The sequence below is a fragment of the Capsicum annuum genome, chromosome 12 (assembly GCF_002878395.1).
Source record: "Capsicum annuum cultivar UCD-10X-F1 chromosome 12, UCD10Xv1.1, whole genome shotgun sequence".
Lineage (NCBI taxonomy): Eukaryota > Viridiplantae > Streptophyta > Magnoliopsida > Solanales > Solanaceae > Capsicum > Capsicum annuum.
This window is the reverse complement of record NC_061122.1, coordinates 30,336,107-30,344,893: the sequence shown is the minus strand read 5'-3', so window position 1 is coordinate 30,344,893 and position 8,787 is coordinate 30,336,107. Positions and strand designations below refer to the sequence as shown.

The 8,787-nt window shown below is 34.8% G+C and overlaps 1 pseudogene; it reads left to right on the top strand.

Moving 5' to 3' along the window:
- Positions 1–563: 563 nt before the first annotated feature.
- Positions 564–8,493, top strand: LOC107849329 (annotated as a pseudogene).
- The last annotated feature ends 294 nt before the right edge of the window (positions 8,494–8,787 follow it).

Sequence of the window (8,787 nt, the reverse complement as noted above, 5' to 3'; positions counted from 1 at the left end):
AAAGTTAATGCAATCACTGAAGCCAAAGATCTGAATAAAATTGTTATGGATGAGCTTATTGGAAATCTCAAAACATATGAGATGTTGAAGAATCTTGGGAAGTCAAAAAATGAGCCCAGGGTGGAAAAGAATCTGATTCTGAAGGTTGCTATAGAACCTTGAGTACAGAGGATGAAGAGACTGCTTACCTTTCTAAGAAAGTTATCAAGTCCTTGTAGAAATCTGAAGCTATCCTACGAAAGGAGAATCCAGCAGATACATCACTGGTGGAAAAACAAATTATACATGTCACAAGTGTGAAAAGCCTAGACACTACATCAGAGACTATCCTATGTATAGGATGGAATACAATGAATATGCCACCCGGAACAGTGAAAAAGAAAGGGTCAAGAAACAGGTTCAAAAATGTATAGCAGAAAAGCTGAAGCTAATAGAGTGGCTATGCAAGTCATAGCTACCCTGAGTGACTCTTTTTTTATATTGATAAATCTGAACAACATGCAAGTATTTTCATGATGGTGATAGAGAATAACACACAAGTGTATGTCTCTCTCTTTTTCTTGATGGCAAACTCAGATGGAGATGAAGATATTAAGGGCAAAGCTAGAGAGAGCAGACATCACTGGATCATGGATAGTGGATGTTCAAGGCATATGACTAGGAAAATTGAAAACTTTCCTTCGCTTAAGGCCTATGAAGAAAGCAGTGTTTTCTTTAGTGATGGCAACAAAGGATACATTGTTGAAACAGGCAAAACCGGAAACAGTTTGAATGAGGCAATTGATGATGTCAATTTTATTGATGGACTCAAGTTTAGCCTTCTAGTGTTTCTCAAATCTATGATAAATAAAATAAAGTCAGATTCAAGTTAGAAAAATGCAGTGTCATTAGGCTCAGTGATGGTAAAAAAGTGTTAACATCTTGGAGAAACAAAAATGTGTATTTAGCGAACTTAAGCTCATGTGAGTCCAAAGACATGACATGCCTCAATATACCAGAAGATGTTGCTGATACATGGCATGCCAAATGTATAGTTCGTCAATTCCAAGGTATGTGTATACATGCAAAATAAAAATAGACAAAATCTTCCATCAAGCCTAAAAGAGAAGTCAGCACTTCCAGGCCCTTGCAACTTCTCCATAGGGATCTGTGTGGACCTGTAAAAATTTCCAGCAGTGGAGGAAGAAGTATATCTTAGCCATTGTTGATGATTACTCCAGATTCACCTAGACCTTCTTTTTAAAGTCAAAGGATGAAATATTTTATGTGTTCAAGGCTTTTGTAAAGCAAGTGCAAGTGATGTTTGATGAGAAGATTATAATAATTAGGCCAGATCATGGTATAAAATTTGAGAATACCAAATTCAATTAGTTCTACACTGATTTGGGAATTAGTCACAGTTTTTTAGCTCCCAAAATACCTCAGCAAAATGGTGTTATGGAGAGATAAATTGAACTCTTGTGGATATTGAAAGAACTATATTGATAGATTCTAGACTTGCTCATAACTTCGGGGCAGAAGCCATCAATACAGCATGTTATGTGACCAATAGGTTTCTTGTAAGATCTATTCTACACAAAATCCCCTATGAACTTCTAACCAAAAAGAAGCCCAGACTAGCTACTTCAAACCTTTTTGTTGCAAGTGTTTTATCCTCAATAATGGCTAGAAGGATCTTGGAAAATTTGATCCAAGAAGTAATAAGGGAATATTTGTTGGTTACTCATCTACCACTAAAGCTTACAGGATGTACAACAAGAGGACACAGTGTGTGAAAGAGAATTTTCATGTTATATTTGATGAAGTTGTAACTATTAGAAAGGGCAGCACACCTAATGATGATTATGATAAGTTGGGGAATCCCCTAAATACTCTAAAAAAGCCACATAAGGGAAATGATGATATTGTGTATCAAGGTTTAAAATTAAAAACAGAAGATAAAGATACGAGAGATCAACAGAATGAAGTCATTCCTTTAGATTCTAACCCTCTATCCAGTAAAGAAAATGATCAGTCTCCTGAAGGTGATATATCAATAGGAACTAATCCTATTTCTAGTCAACCCACTCTTCTCAAATCTAAATAGAAGCATCAATCCTTTCATCCCCTTAATAATCGTGTGTCTTCTTTAAACTCTGGTATGTAAATAAAGAACAGAGCCAAGAATTTTTGTGCCTTCTCCACATTTTTATCACAAATTAAACCCAAAAATCTAAAAAGAAAATACTAAAAGATGCAGATTGGATCAATGCTATGCAAGAAGAACTCTACGAGTTTGAACAAAGCAAAGTTTGGCATCTGGTCCCAAGGCCTTCAAACAGAACTATCATAAGCACCAGGTGGGTGTGTAGGAATAAAAAAGATGCATATGGAAATAATATTAGAAACAATACTAGGCTAGTTGTGTAAAACTATAACCAAGAAGAGGGCATAGATTATGATGAAATATTTATTCCTGTAGCAAGAATCGAGATAATTCGAATTCTTATTGTCTTTTTTCTCTTACATGGAGCTCAAGTTGTTCTAGATGAATGTGAAGAGTGCCTTCTTAAATGGCCTTCTCAAGGAAGAAGTATTTTTCAAATAGCCTCCAGGGTTTGAGAATATTGATCTACCCAATTATGTGTTAAAGCTGGATAAAACCTTTTATGGTTTGAAACAAGCGTTTCGAGCTTGTTATGAAAGATTGTCCTAGTTCCTACGTTACAACGGGGTTAAAAGAGAAAAATTGACAAAAAAGCAGTCATCACTGGATCAAGAAAGAAGGAGGCAAGAAACAGGTTCAAAAGGGTATAGCAGAAAAGCTGAAACTAATAGAGTGGCTATGCAAGTCATAGATGCCCTGAGTGACTTTTTTTTTATGTTGATAAATCTGAACAACATGAAGATGTATTCATGATGGTGATGGAGGATGATGCATAAGTATATAACTCTCTTTTTTTCCTTGATGGCAAACTCAGATGAAGAATATGAAAAGGCTAAAGATAGAGGAAGCAGTCATCACTGGATCATGGATAGTGGGTGTTCAAGTCATATTACTAGGTGACTTGAAAACAACCTCTTACTTAAGGCCCATAAAGAATGCAGTGTTTCTGTTGGTGATGGCAATAAAGGATTCATTGTTGAAACTTGACAGGATTAGAAACAATTTGAATGAGGCAATTGATGATGTTTATTTTGTTGATGGATTCAAGTTTATCCTTCTGAGTGTTGATCAAATCTGTGATAAAGGAAATAAAGTTAAATTCAAGTCAGAAAAATAGTGTCATTAGGCTCAGTGAAGGTAAAGAAGTGTTAACAGCGTAGAGAAATAAGAATATCTATTTGCTAACTTAAGATCCTATGATTGCAAAGACATGACATGCCTCAATGTACAAGAAGATGTTGATGATACATAGAATCGAAGGCTTGGCCATGTTAGCTGCAAATTCTTGAACAAATTAGTCAAGAAGGATCTGGTTCAAGGCATGCTAAATGTAAAGTTTGTCAATTCCAAGGTATGTGATGTATGTGCAAAATAAAAATAGAAAAAGTCTTCCTTCAAGCCAAAAAGAGAAGTCAAAACTTCCAAGCCCTTGCAAATTCTCCACATGGATCTATGTGGACCTGTAAAAATTGCCAACAGAGGGAAAAAGAAGTTTATCTTAGTCATTGCTGATGATTACTCTAGATTCACCTAGACCTTCTTTCTAAAATCAAAGGATAAAACATTTTATGTGTTTGAGGCTTTTCCAAAGCAAGTGTAAGTAAACTTTGATTAGAAGATTGTAGTTATTAGGCAAGATCATGATACAAAGTTTGATAATGTCAAATTCAATCAGTTCTGCACTGATTTGGAGATTAGCCATAATTTTTCAGCTTTAAGAACACCTCAACAAAATGGTGTTGTGGAGAGGAAAGATAGAAATCTTATGGATACTGAAATGACCATGCTGATAGATTCTGGACTTGCTCATAACTTTCTGGCAGAAGCCATCAGCATGTGTCTTATGAGACCTATTCTACACAAAACCTCCTATGAACTTCTATCCAAAAAGAATTCCAAGTTGAGTTACTTCAAACCTTTTAGTTGTAAATATTTTGTCCTCAAAAATGGCAAAGAGGATATTGGAAAATTTGATGTCATCAATATTCACTCTCTCGGCAATAATTCGAGAAAGAAGTGCTATAGATTTCCTTGAAGAAGTGACAGAGAAACTTCATAATACTAAAGATACCAGGATAGAGGAGCCAATTTTTTATATTAAGATGTAGATTACCCTATTTAAGCTTGAGAAAGGAGATCCAAAAGAGGGCCAGAAACTTTTAAATGAGGGAAAGACTACACTTAATAGTATGACCGACATTGATCCTCTATTTATGCAAGCTATTATTGGGTTTCGTCTTAGTACCATAAAGCTCGCCAGGAGTTTGCCAAGTTTTACAAAAGTGATCTTCTTTATCTCACGTACAGTTCAATGAAATCTCTTTCTGAATCATTTAAGCTGGTATTTTTCATTTCTTATTTTGTATTTTTTTCTAAGGACTAATCTAAGAGTTTTTTCATCCTAACTAGTTGGATTTATGACCCTTGTACATCAATCTGCCTTTCTACAATTCATATGTTTTTATTACTTAACTAGTTGATTATCAATTGTTAATATGTTGGCTTATTTTACTAAACTATGGCTACACATTGAGTTAATCGAGAAAATGATGAAACTGAGGAATATTGGTAATGGATCTCTAAGTTTGTTGAGTGTATCTGTAGAGGACCTAGCTATTTTAGGCATTTAAGAGTACCTATTACTTAACTTTTATTTTTGTCATAAAATGAGTTCAAGTGGTACTTTATAGTGTTATGATGCCTACAGTCTATGCTACATGATATTCAAAAGTATATGATGGAATCTCTGTCAAATCATAGTCACTATCCTCATCTTTTAATTAGCTCACTAGTGAGGGAAGAAAAGCAATTTTAAAATGAATATGTGCTTCTGTATGCTACTCTTATCAACCCCACAGTGCAGTATTCCTTGGTTAAAATTTAAAACAAGTTTGTTTATATTTGTGGGTATTAGAGACTGGAGATAGACAGAATGACTTTGCAGCTATTTTTAATAAAATGAGGAGGGCAAGAGATATATGTTGTTCCATTGAATACTAAAATCAAAATAGCTTTGCAGCTATTTCTAATTAAATGAGGAGAGCAAGAGATATACGTTGGTCCATTAGGTCACCATTTTTGCGATTTGATCAAATACTTTAAGGTAAGTTGTACTACATAAAAAAATAACCTTTTTCATTTCTGATATTATATGATCAAATACTGATATTCATTTTGCCTTGAATGCAGTTGATGCCTGGCGCAGTTAAGATAAAAGAGGGTTACAATCCAGCTACTTGGATGTTGGAAGTCATAGCCTCGGCTCAAGAAATAATGTTAGGAGTTGATTTCACCAATTTATACAAGAATTCTGACCTGTACATGAGGAAAAAAGCCTTGATTAGTGAATTAATCATCCGTCGCCCTGGTTCAAAGGACCTGTATTTCTAAACTCAATACTCACAGTCATTTCGGATACAGTGTATGGCTTGCCTGTGGAAGCAACACTGGTCGTACTAGCGTAATCCTGCTTACACTGCAATTAGATTCATATTCACAATGTTCATAGCACTAGTCTTTGGGATAATGTTCTGGGATCTCGGTACCAAAGCATAAGTACAGAAACATGAAAGCTTACAATGTTCCGACTTCGGATAGTCATCAATCATTTGATATAGTATTTAATACACCAAGCTATTTTCCTCTCGACTATGAAGCTTATCCCCATTGTCTCATTAGCCAACCTTTCATACTTAAAATGATTTTTGTTTGTTATAGGAGCAAGAGCCAAGATCTTTTCAACGTTATAGGATCAATGTATGTTGATGTTCTCTTCCTTGGCATACAAAATGCATCATTAGTGCAACCAGTTGTAGACATTAAGCGTAAAGTGTTATACAGAGAAAGAGCTGCCAGAATGTACTCCGCCATACCCTATGCCTTTGGACAGGTGAATATACAAGTTCAATTTCTGGTCGCGATAGTTAATATATGAAAACTTTTCTATATTATATTGCAGATTTTCATTGAAATCCCTTATGTATTCGTATAAGCAGTAAGTTATGGTATCATCATCTATGCTATGATTGGATTTGAATGGGCACTCTGAATCATGTACAACTAGTTTCCTAGAATGTTCAAAAACGGGTTAGTGATTTTTTTTAGTTCTGTGTTTCTGAGCTACGTATAATGTATTATTGATATTCTTCAAGCTCATCAGATATCGCCTCATCTTAACCTTCGTTATCTTTCATTCTTTATCCAAATGAGTTCTTTAATGTGTATATGTTTTAACTTTTTCCTATTTTGTTAACTTACCGCAGTATCTCTTGATTACTTATGAGTGTTGAACTATTTGCAATTTAACTATGCATTTGTCTTCTCATGGGCACTCTGAATCATGCTCTTTTGCTTATTACAATATATCTCTGCACCTTTATTTGGCACAAGTACTTATCTGTTAATTATCACTAACTTCAGATCAAGCGTGAGATTTAGATACTGCAGGTCAATGAACTTTAGTAGAAATTAATGTGAACAAAGTCTATCAAGTCTGAATGCAGTTTCTCATTCATCATGAATATGAGGAATTTGCAGATCATAGGAAATTGAAATGCTTGTTCTGTTGTAAGCATTTTATAATATTGATCAACTAGACAGTTGGTTTTGAAAATTATGTATTGAATATTGTTGTTTCATCTAAAGTGGCTTGAAAGTCAGAATGACATCTCACATAGAAGTGACTTTTATTTTTGCTCCCATGGAGCAGAGAAAGTTGCATTCATGGGGCTCTTGAATTTTATGTATAGCAATACATTAACTACAAATACAGCCTCTGCATTATTGGACGTGCTCATGGTTGCTGACAAGTTTGAGGTTGCTTCTTGTATGAGGTATTGCAGCAGGCTACTGCGTAATTTGCCTATGACTTCGGAGTTGGAGTTGCTGTATGGAGCTTCCCCCTAGTGTCCTGATGGCCGATGCAATTCATCCATTGACGGATGCAACAAAATAATTTCTAGCTGCAAGATACAAAGATATTACTAAGTTAGTTCCATTTATGCCTACCCTTTTTCAGTTTTTCTTGTGTTATTTAGTTTGTTATCCAAACAGTTGTAGCCTGTAGCACAACATGATAATTAAGTCCATAAAGTCATTGTTTAGTATGCCTATTTTTTTGTCTTTTGAGGAATATTTCTGGTACCAAATTTTATTTTGGCCAATTTCAGCGGATGGTTCAAAGTCCTCTTTCAATGTTAAGTTTTCGATAGGCCAAGATGGAAACTTTTCTATAACATTTGAGTAACTATTAGGAGCTTTGTGAATATTATAAACCTAAAAGTTGTAACATTAGATTATGACGTAGCAATTATATAGAAAAAATATGACAAAGACCCACACTATAGATTTATACCTATGCATAAAATGTTCATATAAGTTTCAACATCAGAAAGTTGTCAATAAACTTAATTACATAATAATTTTAATGCATAACCTCAGGTGAAAGTAATACAAATTAATTTCAATTCAATTAGTCATATGTCATGAACTTTATAACATGTTGCTTTTTATCTTATATAAAGGATTGATATGGATTACATTGCTAAAAGTTATTCTATTGAAGCATCTGGTACTTGTTATTCCGCTCATTCATCTCGATAGGTTCTATGAGGAGGTGATGAAGTTGTCTCTTACTGGTATTGAGGCAATTTTGTCCAGTGATGATCTCCAGGTGGCATCAGAAGATGCAGTATATGACTTTGTCTTGAAGTAGACAAGGGCTCATTATCCCCTAATAGATGAATGCCGATAAATTCTTAGTTCAAGACTTGGTCGTTGCATTCATTTTTCTTTCATGAGCTACCGAAAGCTTTGGAAGGTTCTCATATGTAATGACTTTGAACATGGGTTTGCATCCAAGCTTATGGTTGAGGCCCTCTTTATAAAGCTGAGGTCCCACACCGCCAACAAACTCAAGCTGCAGAAGAATCAGCTTCGATGAGTCATTATTTTATGGATCGTGCTTACAAGTATAGGCCTATTAAAGTGGTTGAGTTTGAACTTCCACGACAACAATGTATAGTATACTTAGATCTTAAGCAGGATAATGTGATAATCTATTTCCATCTGGGAGAGTATATTCTCGAGCTTTTCATTTGGGTGGACAATGATTTTTTCTGTCCGCATATTGCAACATGGATCAGCAAAGCTCTTTCCATTGTTTTGGTCTCTTTCTTGAAATACAGGAAAAGGGTTTAGTTTCATTTGTAGTTTATTATGAATTTGTTGTAAGGACAAAACCAACAGAAGAGTACATCAGCAAATACAAGGGAAACTACACTTTTACTGGAGGTAAGGCAGTTGGCTATCGCAATCTATTCGCCATAGTAACTCTTGATTACTTATGAGCGCTGCACTATCTTGAATTTAACTGTGCATTTATCTTCTCATGGACACTCTGAATGTAGTTGAAAGTCTATTGAAAACAACTTCTCTACCTTATAGGAATAAGGTCTTTATACACATTATCCTCCCCATACCTCACTTGAGAGATTACATTGGGTATGTTTTTGGTATTTCAGTAATCATAGATAGGACTTAATGAAGTATTGAAAAAGTGATTGTATACCTGCAAAGTCTTTCCTAATAACTCAGAAGGCTTATGATGATAGTTTGAGGCTTATGATGATAGTTTGCTATAG